At 45.0% G+C, this 12,992-nt stretch overlaps 1 protein-coding gene across 1 annotated transcript in view; it reads right to left on the bottom strand.

Moving 5' to 3' along the window:
• Positions 1 to 8,029, bottom strand: part of SYNE1 (spectrin repeat containing nuclear envelope protein 1) — a 437,342-nt gene extending 429,313 nt beyond the window's left edge. Inside the window, exon 1 of the mRNA XM_089530176.1 lies at positions 7,988 to 8,029. The gene's annotated coding sequence lies outside the window, so the exon portion shown is untranslated. The remainder of the gene's footprint in view (positions 1 to 7,987) is intronic.
• Between the last annotated feature and the right edge of the window lie 4,963 nt (positions 8,030 to 12,992).

Genomic DNA, 12,992 nt, shown 5'->3' with positions numbered 1-12,992 from the left:
AAGCTAAAGTGGACAGAAATGGGTCATTTTGGCTCAGATAACTATATAGTGTTCTACTCAGAAAATGAAAAGAAACAAAAAAAATGGGGTGGCCATAATCAGGAGAAATGTAGCAAAAGCAGTCAAAGCATAAAATGCAAAATCAGTCTGAATCATTTCAATAAGACTTCAGGGAAAACCTATAAATATTACTATAATTCAAGTATATGCACCAACCACAGAGGCAGAAGAAGAAGAAATTGAGAGATTATGTGATGCAGTCCAAGAAAAAATTGACAACACACCAAAACAGGATTGCTTGGTAATAATAGGTGACTGGAATGCTAACGTAGGAAGCAAAGAAGTCTCAAAAACTGTGGGACGATTTGGACTAGGAACTAGAAATGAAGCAGGAGAGTGACTGATGAAATTTTGTGAGGCCAACAATCTATTCATTGCAAATACATTCTCCATACAACCAGAGAGGAGACTATATGCATGGACATCACCAGATGGCCAACAGAAAAAATCAAATAGACTAAATAACTGGAAGCAGAAAATGGAGGAGTTCCATTCTTGTGGCCAAAATTAGACCAGGCACTGACTGCAGCACAGATCATGAGCTACTCATATCAAAGATTAGAGTAAAGCTGAAGAAGAAAGAAAAAAAGTCACCATACTAAAATATGACCCGGTGAACATCTCAACAGAATTTACAGACAACATAAGAAACAGATTTGCTTTAGTAAGCATAACTGACTGGGAACCAGAAGAGCTATGGACAGAAGCCAGGGACATAATCAAGGATGAATGTGGAAAGGCACTATCTGTGCCTTTCACAAAATCTGCAAACTCAAAAGGAAATTCAAAGCAAGAGTGGGAATGGTCCATGATCATTAGAGGAACATACTAAACAATCAAGTTGAAATAAAAAAAACCAATAGAAGCAATACATAGAAGAGCTCTATAAAAGAGATGAAAAAATGAATGACACACGGAAAGAAGATCCATATGAAGATGAACCCCAAATTTTGGAAAGCACTCAGAGAAATTGGAAACAATAATTCAGCAGGAACAGATGAAGTCCCAACTGAACTGCTACAAATCACATTAACAGAATCAATTCCAGTGCTAACCAAAACATGCCAACAAATGTGGAAAACAAAACAGTGGCCAACAGATTAGAAATGATCAATATACATCCCCATCCACAAAATAGGAGACACATAATACTGCAGCAATTATAAGTCCACAGCATGAATTTTCCATGCAACCAAAATTCAAAAGAAAGAAAGAGGTACTAGGAACCACATCAGAAATATACAATGGCTAATGGATTGAGCCAAAAAATTCCAGAAGAAAATTAGCATGTGGTTTATAGACTATAGCAAGGCCTTTAATTGCATAGATCATGGAAAGTAATAGAATGCTCTTAAAGAAATGGGAGTGCCACTACATCTCATAGCCTTGATGAGAAATCTGTACTCAGAACAGAACATGGAGAAACTGAATGGTTCCCAATTGGCAAAAGGATCAGACAAGGCTGCATTCTTTCACCCTATCTGTTCAACTTGCCTGCAGAAAATATCATAAGAAGAGCAGGCTTGGACACAGAAAGAATGAAGATTGGAGGAAGGAATATCAACAACCTAGGATATGCAGATGACACCATGCCACTAGCAGAAAACATCACAGACTTGGAACAATCACTAAAGAAAGTCAAAGAAGAAAGTGAAAAGGCAGGTCCAATGTTAAACTTAAAGAAAACAAGGATTCAGGAAAGGAAGTGACCACAGAGAATTTACATAAATTCAAACTAGATAACAAGGAAATTGAAATAGTTAAAGATTTCCCATACCTTGGATCAAACATTGATCAGAACAGAGACTGCAGTCAAGAAATCAAGAAATCAGAAGAAGATTAGGAATGGGAAGGGCAGTTATGAAAGAACTAGACAAAATCCTAAAGATATACACCTGAACACTAAAGTTAGAATTGTTCAAGCCATTGTATTCTCTATTACCATGTATGACTGTGAAAGCTGGACAGTGAATAAAGCGAATAGGAAGAAAATTAATTCATTTGAAATGAGGTGCTGGAGAAGAGTGCTGAGGTTACCATGGACAGCTAAAAAGACAAACAAATGGGTCCTAGAACAGCTCAAGCTGGAACTCTTCCAGGAAGCCAAGATGACTAAACTAGGGCTGTCATATTTTGGCCACATAATGAGAAGAAAAGGCATATTAGAAAAGACAAAGATGCTGAGGAAGGTGGAGAGAAGTAGAAAGAGATTAAAACTGCATGCCAGATGGATAGACTCAAACAGGGAGACCATGGGCTTGGGCCTGATCCCGCATGCCTTGAGCAGGGAGGTAGCAGGCTTGGAGATGTCTCTTTCACAGGGTCACCTTGAATTGAGAAAAGCAGCTAACAACAGCAGTAATATATGGCACACTTTATTTTGAAGGTATTCAACAGACCCAAGTGCTGAGATACACCTGTTCTATTAGAAATAAAGGGAATAATTCATGATTTAGAAATTATTGTAGTGTCTATTGTTGTTTAATTTTAATCACTAAGAATCTGAACAACCGTTAGAAATATGGTGCTGGACAAGAATTCTACAGATATCGTGGACTGCCAAAATAGATGGGTCTCAGAATAAATCAAGCCTGAAATGTCCCTAGAAGCCAAAATAATTAAACTGAGTATACTACTTTGGAAATCCCATGAAATGACATGACTCATTAGAAAAGGCAAAAACGCTTGGTAAGCTTGAAGGCAGTAGAAAAGAGGAAGAGCACATTGCAGGTGGATAGACTCAATCAAGGAAGCCACAGCTAGCCTCAGTTTGCAAGATTTTAATAGGGTTGTTAATAACAGGGTCTCAGGAAGCTCATTCCTAGGGTCACCATAAGTCAAAGCTGACTTGACAGCAATTAACCACAACACAACATCAATCTAAGTACACAGTTTATTTTTTTTACAGCCATTTGGCCAGCAAAATTACAAAATTCCAATTGAAAACATAACTTAGTTTTATACCATAGGTTCATGTACAGGCAGATTGGAGAGTATAAACAAATAATAGTTTATAAAAAGTAACGATAAAAAGTAAGGATAGGACTGCACGATCAGGTAAACACACAACAATGAGTAGGCTGCCATCACCTCTCAAACAACTCTATCATATTGTGTAACAGAGCATCACATTCAAGACATATTAGTTCAAAACCACAGTCATATCCCCTGTCCAAGCAAAAGTTAAACTACAAAGTGCCATTAATCAGATGCAACTGGCTAGGGTAACTTCATTGGACTTTAGTCCCCAGCTAGGTTAGTTTGATGGTATGGTAAAATACGGCCATACCTCCTCATTTACAAATTTTACCATTAAATCAAGCCATCTATACAGTACACGGTATGCATACACAGCCCTATGGTTACATATACTGGGACAAATACCAAGACAAAGAGAAAGCCTGTCAGTTCCTTGGCATCAATACAATGTGCTATGGGTGCAAGTCTGGTTACAAGTGTTTCGTTCAACTGCACAAAAGAATATCAGCATCTAGAATGGACCTGTGGAGAAGCTGGGTTTCTTTCTTTTTTAAAAAGCACCAGTCCACAAAATGTTTCACAAGGAATGGCAAATCACTGAGACTACAGTCATGATGGATAACAATTTTTCCTTGGGGCAGCATCCTATGCTCCTTGAGAAATTGTGGCATTTTCAAACTTAATTACAGTCAGCCCTCCATATCCATGGATTCAAGTATTCGCAGCTTTAAAATGTTCAACAATTACATAAATTTTAAAAGCTAAACCTTGATTTTGTTGTTTTTTTTACAGGGGACGGCATTTCATTACACCATTGTATTTAAAGGGACTGTTTAGTTCCCAGGAACACTACTAGGTTAGTCCACTGAGACTCTTTGTTGCTATTCACTTGTATGTACTCAGCAATAATTATTCTCCAGACAAGAAAATAAATAAATAAACTCACAAGACTAAACAGGCAAATGGTAAAAAGTTGAGTATTTTTCCCCCATTGGCAAAAGTTGCCTTGCCTTCAATTGCATGAGCTGACTGCAAACTATCAGTATTTACAAATGGGTAACCCTTATTTACTTGCTTTATTTACTTTACTAAGTATGATCTTTCCATGGTTATTTTATTTATTTACTTTACTAAAGTAAATAAATAAATAAAATAACCATTGAAAGATCATAGAATCATGGAGTTGGAAGAGACCACAAGGACCATCCAGTCCAACCCCCTGCCATGCAGGAAATCTAAATCAAAGCATCCCCGACAGATGGCCATCCAGACTGTTTAAAGACCTCCAAGGAGGGAGATTCTACTACACTCCGAGGGAGTTTGTTCCACTGTCGAAAAGCCCTTACTGTCAGGAAGTTCCTCCTAATGTTGAGGTGGAATCTCTTTTCCGGGAGCTTGCATCCATTGCTCTGGGTCCTAGTCTCTGGAGCAGCAGAAAACAAGCTTGCTCCCTCCTCAATATGACATCCCTTCAAATATTTAAACAGGGCTATCATATCACCTCTTAACCTTCTCTTCTCCAGGCTAAACATCCCCAGCTCCTTAAGTCGTTCCTCATAGGACACAGTTTCTAGACCCTTCACCATTTTGGTCACCCTCCTTTGGACACACTCCAGTTTCTCAACATCCTTTTTAAATTGTGGTGCCCAGAACTGGACACAATATTCCAGGTGGGGCCTGACCAGAGCAGAATACAGTGGCACTATTACTTCTCTTGATCTAGAGTAGACACTATACTTCTATTGATGCAGCCTAAAATCACATTGGCCTTGTTAGCTGCCACATCACACTGTTGACTCATGTTCAATTTGTGGTCTACTTGGACTCCCAGATCCCTTCCACATGTAGTCTTGTTCAGCCAGGTCTCCCCCATCCTATATCTGTGCATTTCATTTCTCCGCCCTAAGTGCAGTACCTTACATTTCTCTGTGTTGAAATTCATTTTGTTAGCTTTGGCCCAGCTTTCTAATCTATTAAGGTCATTCTGAATTTTGATCCTGTCCTCTGAGATATTAGTGATTCCTCCTAATTTGGTGTCATCTGCAAATTTGATAAGTATGCTCCCAATACTGTCATCCAGGTCATTGATGAAGATGTTGAATAACACTGGGCCCAGGACAGAGCCCTGTGGGACCCCACTGGTCACTTCTCTCCAGGATGAAAAGGAGTGATTGTTGAGCACCCTTTGGCTTCGGCCAGTCAACAGTTACAAAACCATGTAACAGTTACATTGTCTAGACCAGGGGTAGGCAACCTGTGGCCCGCGGGCTGGATGCAGCCCAGCAAGGCCTTGGGACCGGCCCCAGCCCAGTCCTGCCGCCGATTGCTGCCGGAGACTTTGGCCTCTCGTGTGAGGGCGTGGGGCCTTTGGCCTATCAGGAGGAGGCAGGCAGGGGGGGGCAAGTGGCAGGCAAGGGGGGCAAGCAGCGGGCAAGGAGGGCAATTGTCTATAGAAGCCTCCGAAACATGCATTTATATTAACATTTTTTAAAAAATCAGCAATTTTTTGCGTGTCCTCCATTTTTTTAAAAACGTGTCCTCCATTTCAAAATTTTGTCCTACATTTGTCTCGGTTTATTTATTTAATTAATTTCTAAAAATTATTTAATTATTTATTTTTTGGCTTCAGCCCTCCAGTTGTCTGAGGGACAGCAACCCGGCCCCCAGCTCAAAAAGGTTGCCTACCCCTGGTCTAGACCACATTTCACTAGCTTGTTTGCAAGAATATCATGGGCAACCCTGTCATAGGCCTTACTGAAATCTAGATATACTATATCCACAGCATTCCCTTCATCTAACAAGCTAGTAATGGCCCGTTACAAACGGGCACCCTAGTACGTGCTGAGCACATGCTAGGGTTAGAAAGGGGCGTCCTTTCCGGACACCCCTTACCCTAGTACACACTCAGCGCGTACAAAATGGCGGCGCCTGTTCTACAGGGCCGCCGCCATCTTGATGTAGTAGACGCTTAGCGTCCGCATGTCTCCCGGCGCGAATGATGTCGCGAGTGCGCCATTGACGTATTGCGATGTCATTAGCGCGCCGCAAGAAGAAGCTGCATTTTGCAGCTTCTTTTTTTGCTGCACAGAGGAGCTGAGCAGTTTGACAGCTGAGGCTCCTTCACACAGCAAATGAAGACGCTTTTCAGACCTCCCTTTTGGGCGGTCAATAAAGCGCCAGAGTTATCACCAAAAAAAGAGAGATTAGATTTGTCTGGCATGACTTGTTTCTCTGAAACCCATGTTGACTTTTTGTGATTATGGAATTGCCATTTAGATGTTCACAGACTCTCTTTTTAACGATCTGCTCTAAAATCTTTCCTGGTATTGATGTCAGACTAACTGGATGATAATTGTTGGGATCCTCTTTTTTTCCCTTTTTGAAGATGCGGACAACGTTTGCCCTCCTCCAGTCTGCTGGGACTTCTCCTGTTCTCCAGGAGTTCTCAAAGATTATTGCCAATGGCTCCGATATTATATTTGCCAGCTCTTTTAATACCCTTGGATGGAGTTCATCTGGTCCTGTAGATTTTATTCATTTAGATTAACCAGATATTCCTCTACTATCTCTTTCCTTATTGTGTGCTGAAATTCCCCTAATCTGTCCTCTGCTCCATTATCCTCAGGTTGAGCACCCTTTTTCTTTTCTGAGAAGACTGAGGCAAAGAAGGTGTTGAGTAATTCTGCCTTTTCTCTGTCTTCTGTTAGCATTTTGCCATCTTCTCCACACAGTGGCCCTACCGTTTCTTTCTTCTTCCTTTTGCTGCGGACATCTCCAAAAAAGCCCTTTTTGTTGTTCTTAACCTCTCTAGCAAGCCTGTGTTCATTCTGCACTTTAGCTTTTCTGACTTTATCCCTACACATGCCTGCTATTTCTTTGAATTCCTTGTTCGTGATTTCCCTGTTTTCCCATTTCTTATAAGTGTTCCGTTTAAAACTTAGCTCAGTTGAAAGTTCCTTAGTCATCCATCCTGTAGTGGTTTGAGCATTGGTCTACACCTCTGGAGGATTCAATTCCCCACTTGAGCATAAAAACCCACTGGGTGACCTTGGGCAAGTCACACCCTCTCAGCCTCAGTGGACAGCAACAGCAAACCCCCTCAGAAGACACTTGCCAAGAAAATCCCATGATGTAGTTTAGCCTTATGGCCACCATAAGTCAAAAAAGACTTGGAGGAGGAACAGAATGATGATAATGATGATGTCTAAAGTACCCCTTGAGGATGTTTAGCCATAAACCTATTGCCCTCTGGCCAAACCATGGAGCCCTTTCTACCCTCAGGCCCAGCTTACGCCATTCTCAGTGGTGGTGGTGGTGGTGGGGATTTCCAATTTCCAAAGCTTAAAAAACAACCACTCTTGAACCCAGCTCCTTCCTCGCATAGAAATGAAATCCACAGCAATCGGTTAAACCAGCCTCTTGGAAATAGCAATAGCAAGTACCTATCTCTACCGCTTCTCCGTGCCCTTAAGCACACTGGAAACAGGGGAGCAGCAACAAGGGGCTTATTTTCTCCCATGAGCTGGCCACCATCAGAGACCAAAACAAGAAACCAAAACAAAACCACCCCCTGGGGTTGGAAAAGCCGACTCTAGTGGGGCTTCACTGTTTCATGTTAAAGCCTCTCCTTTTCCTCTATTCCTGGCAAAGCGAGCCCGAGAGGGCGGCCATGGGAAGGGCCAGCCCGTCCTTCGATGTGGGGAGATGCCCCAGGGCAGGCGAGAGAGAGGGCCCAATGCTGTCCTTGGTACCTGCTGCTGCCCCGTTAGGCAGACACGAGAGAGCGACCGCGCCGGGAAGGAGCAGCAGCAGCAGCCAAGGCTTGCAAGCGGGGCCAGGAGAGGGATGCCGCCAATGCAGCAGGCTCTCCAGGGGACTAAGAAAGGGCAGCCCCCCCCCCCCAAAAAAATTGCCTCCTTCCCAACCAGCCAGCTCTCTCGGAGGGTACCTCCTCAGCCTTCCTTCCCAGCCGTTGCTGGGGCTTCTCCTCCTGCTGCTGCTCCTTGCCCAGGGCTTGCGAGGCAGCCTCCCTGGTTACCCTGCTGCCGACAACAGGAGCCTCCACACCAGCAGCATCCTCTCGCGCGCAACAAGACACAAACACGGGCAGCCAGAGCAAAAGCCCCTCGCGCACTGCTGCACCCAGAAGCAGCAGCAGCAGCAGCCAGGGCTGAGCCAGAGCTCCACCTCTCTCTCTCTCTCTTTCTCTCTCCGTCTCCTCCCTCTTTCCTCTCAACCCCTCTGCTAAGCCAAGCCACCGAAGCCAGCTTCTTTCCTGCGAGAGGGGGGGGGGAGGAGGAGAGAGAGCCAGCATGGCGCAGGCTTTGGAAACCAGGAAACATCCCTAGAGAGGACATTCTAAAACAAACGAGAGCACTTGCCCCGAAGGAAACCAGACTCGCCCAGAGAGTGGCCCTGCTGGAGAATGCTTGCCCATAGGCAAACAGAAGGCAAGGATTCCATAATGTTTCCCTCTGGGCAAGTGTTCTGCAATGTTTCTGTATGGGCAAGGATTATTCTCCAGTGATTCCCTTTGGGCAAGTAGTACTGTCATCTGTTTTGATACTTTTATGGGACCAACCAAATGCAGGTCTACCTGTCGCAGGCTTCCGAGAAGTCACATTGGCTTCTTCCTCAGGCCAACAGCAGAAAGAAAGTGAAGGTGTTAGTCATAGGCCTGCATTTTGCTGTTTCTGGTCTTGGTTCAGATGCCGACTAAGCCCAGGAGACCCACCGGGTGACCTTGGGCGAGTCACACTCTCTCAGCCTCAGGGAAAAGCCATGGCAACCCTCCCCCTCAGCGTGGCCAGGCGTCCTGCTTTTCCCAGGCCCTGTCCTACATTTTAATCAGGAGGGATGCCAGAATGCCCCTTTTTTCTCTATGAGCGTTTTGAGCTTTCATTGGGTCACGTCCCAATGGCCATTCTCTATGGGCAACTCTTCTCCAGTGGTTCCCTCTGGGCAAGTATGGTTTCTCTCTGGGCAAGTACTGTCGTTTGTTGTAGTATGTCCCCATCTAGGGTAGCCGTGGCGGCCATATAGCAAACCCTATAACATCCAAACGATGATTTCCCTTGAAGGCCCTCCATTTTGTCCTCCTTGGCGGCGAGGACCAGGGCGACCAGAGGGACCTCCTTTTCCAGGACCTGCCCTCCATTTCATCCTCCTCTCTCCGGGTGGAATTCCTAAACGTCCTCCATTTGGAGCATGACAAAAGAGCAGAGTGTTCTAAGCTTTTATTGGTCCCTCCATTTTTCTTCACTGTCCTCCATTTTTGGGGCCTTGTCCTCCTTGACGGGGAGGACAGTCGGGGTCCCCCTGAACCAACCTTGCCAAGGAAACCCCATGAGAGGGTCGCCATAAGTCGGGGATGCCTCGGAGGCACACAAGAGAAACACGAGGGAGGGACGGAGGGAGGGGAGCAAGCAGAGCAGGTGCCAGTGCGCAGCCAGGAGGAGGAGGGCCAAAACAGACAGCCAGGATGAAGGCTGCGGGTGGAGGCTTCTGCGCGTTTGCAGGGGCCTTCCTTCTGTCTCCAGCGCTGGCAAAAGGGCCGCTCTGCTCAGGGGGCTAAGGAAGCCACAGGCTCCTTCCCACCGGGCCAGGTGTCCTCCTATTCCCGGACCTAGCCTACATCCCAACCTCCTCTCCAGGAGAAAGCCCCAAAGGTCCTCCAACTGGAGCAAGGATTTACATTTTTAATTGTTTTGAGCTGTTATTTGGCCATAACATTTTTTATTTTTTTTTGCCTTTAAGCGTTTTGAGCTGTTATTTGGCCACGTCCCTCCATTTCTCTTGAAGGTCCCCCATTCTGTGGCATCTTGCCCTCCTTTGCAGTGAGGACCAAGGTGGACCGAGGCCCCCCTTTCTCCAGGCCTGCATTGCAGCCTTCTTTTCCAGGAGGGATTCCCAAAAGCCCTTCCTGCATTTACTTTTTGCGCTTTTTATTGGGTGGTGTCCCTGCATTTTCCTTCAAGGTCCTCCATTTTGCCTCGCCCTGCTCTGCTGTTACGACCAGGGGGACCAGAGGTCCTCCTTTGCCCGGACCTGCCTTACATCCAAACCTTCTGTCCAGGAGGAATTCCAAAATGTCCTTAGCATGACTAAGAAACATGGGCTTACATTTCTAGGAATGCTTTTAGCTTTTGTTAGGCCATGTCTCTCTATATGTTTTTCAAAGTCCTTCATTCTACGGTGCCTTGTCCTCCTCTATGCTTAGGACCAGGATAACCCGAGGTCCTCCACTGCCATGACAAGTCCTATATTTAAGCCTTCTGCCCGTAATGTCCTCCATGGTGAGCATTGCCTTTGGTCCTGTCCCTCCATTTGGAGCACGACTCAAGCAGGCATTTAGACTTCTGGGGCGTTTGGAGTGTCCCTCCCTTTTCTTGGAAGGCCCTCCCTCCCTGTCCTCCATGGCGGTGGGGAGGAGGGCGCCTTTGGCCTTCTTCCCTCAGGGCCAGAGGAGGCGAGCCCGCGCATTCCTCTTCCTTGGCGGTCTTTCCCAGGGAGCCAGGAACTGTCCCTGCCTGCTGTGGGCAGGAAGGCTCCCCCTCTTCGCCCTCAAGGAGAGGAGAAAACCCTCCTTCCATAGATTCCCTCCCTGCTCTTTCTTTTACATTCCCCTCCAGAGCCCCTTTCCTCCCGCTGCCAGCCTTCTGCCAAGTTGGCTGGATATACGATTACTATGCAAGGGGGATGATGGTGGTGGGGATGGCGAGAATGCGCGTGTGGCGACGGGAGAGGAGGAGGAGGAGGAGGAGGAGGAGACAGGCTCCTTTTCTGCTGAGGAGGTCCTCCATTTTTCCTCCCCAAGGGCGGACTCTTCCCTCCTCCCCACCGTCTTGGCCGAGAAGAGAAGAGACTCGGCACTGAGCCAAGGCAGCCAAAGCCAGCCTTTCCCCAGCCTCAGCTGGGAAGAGAAGAGAGGAGGGCTACTTGGTTGTTTTTGGTGCTTCTGTGTGCCTTCAAGTCGTTTCCGACTTATGATGGAGTTTGCTTGGCAAGATTCCTTCAGAGGAAGTTTGTCATTGCCATCCCCTGAGGCTGAGAGAATGTGACTTGCCAAGTAATTATACTGCAAGTCATGATGTTGCTGTTTTGTGCCTTCCAGTCTTTCAGACTATCCTGGCGTTTTCTTGGCGGGATTCCTTCTGAGTGGGTTTGCCATTGCCATCCCCTGAGGCTGAGAGAGTGTGACCTGCCCCAGTCACCCAGTGGGTTTCCATGGCCAGGAGGGCTACTAGGGCTCCTCCTTTCTCCCAAATTCTGGAAAGTGAGGGGGGAGCTGCAATGAGAGAAACTGGAAAGATGAAATCACCAGAAACAGATGATACACCAATTGAATTTCTACAGGCCCCACGGATTGAATCAACTCAGGTGTTAAGGAGGCTCAAAAAAACCCATACCTGGGATCAAACTTTGACCAGAAAGGAGACTGCAGTCAAGAAATAATAATAATAATAATAATAATAATAATAATAACAACAATACAATATTATTATATTAAGTAATTATTGTATTAAACCCATACTAATACATTATTTGTTTGTTTATTTATTTGTATCCTGCTCTTTTCCCAGGACTGGGACTCAGAGCAGCTTCAAAGCCTTAAAAAACAGTATAATAAAAAACTAATTAATTAAACATTAAAAATACATTAAAAAGAATTTTAAAACTGGTCCAACATCCCAGCCTGTCCTTATAGTAAATCCCTAAATGCTTGTGTGAACAGGTAGTTCTTCACCTGTCAGCAGAAGGCCATCAAGGAGGGAGCCGTTCTGATCTCCCTGGGCAGGGAGTTCCAGAGTCTAGGGGCAGTCACCAAGCAGACCTTCTCTCACTTCCCCATCAACCGTGTTTATGACGGTGTTGGGGTGGAAAAAAGGGCTTCTCCAGAGGATCTCAGAGTCTGGATCGGTTCATACCAGGAAAAACTGCCTGCCAAATAGTGTAGACCTGAGCCATATAGTCAATAATAATAAAATTATTAATAATAATTTCTCCTCATGGATCCCCATGGAGGAAGGGAACAACCAAAAACCAACAACTAACAACATAATTTAAACACATTAACTAAAACACGCAACAGTTTAAAGAAGAAGACGTGGAATGGGAATGGGAAGGGCAGCCATGAAAGAACTAGTTAAGATTCTGAAGTGCAAAGATATACAAATGAACATTAAAGTTAGACTCAACCAAGCCACTGTATTCCCCATCACCATGGAGGGATGTGAGAGTTGCACAGTAAAGAAAGAAGAAAAGAAGAAAATCAAATCACTTGAGATGTGGCGCTGGAGAAGAGTGCTGAGGATTCCATGGACAACTAAAAAGAAACAAATGGGCTCTAGAGCAGATCAAGAGTGACATCTCCCTGGAAGACAAAATTGAGGCTGTCGCCAGATCGTGAGAAGACGTGACTCATTCCAATAGACAGTAATGCTAGAAAGGGTAGAAGGTAGTAGAAAAAGAAGAAGACTGTGTGCCAGATGGATAGACTCAATCAGGGAAGTCACAGGTCTGTAGGACCTGAGCAGAGTGGTAGAGGACAGAGGATGTTGGAGATGTCTCATCCACAAGGTTTCCATGAGTTGGGGTCAACTTGAAGGCAGTTAACAGCAACAACAACAACAACAAGGGGTTCTTGAAGAGTGTGCTTTTGTTGTTGTTTTTCCCTGCATGTATAACTGAAGTGTTGGGCACACTGCTATCTGCTATTGGGAAAAGTACAGTAGGGTTAAAACATCCTGTTAAGACATTTTAGCATCCTGTGATACAATGGTGTCAATAGGTGTGGTAACCCATAATGTCACCCCCTCCATTTAATTCCTTCACATCATACCATACAGAATCCTTAGTAATGTTTGTTATACTAATCAATTGTTACTCATAAATTGTAATTCCCGTATATCACTGAATGTAATGGCAATAGTTGCGAGATTAAAGAACTAACA

Source organism: Sceloporus occidentalis, unplaced genomic scaffold, assembly GCF_023333645.1.
Source record: "Sceloporus occidentalis isolate IW3139 unplaced genomic scaffold, rSceOcc1.0.p SCAF_6, whole genome shotgun sequence".
Taxonomy (NCBI): Eukaryota; Metazoa; Chordata; class Lepidosauria; order Squamata; family Phrynosomatidae; genus Sceloporus; species Sceloporus occidentalis.
The sequence above is the reverse complement of the archived record's forward strand: the minus strand, read 5'-3'. Positions and strand labels throughout refer to the sequence as shown.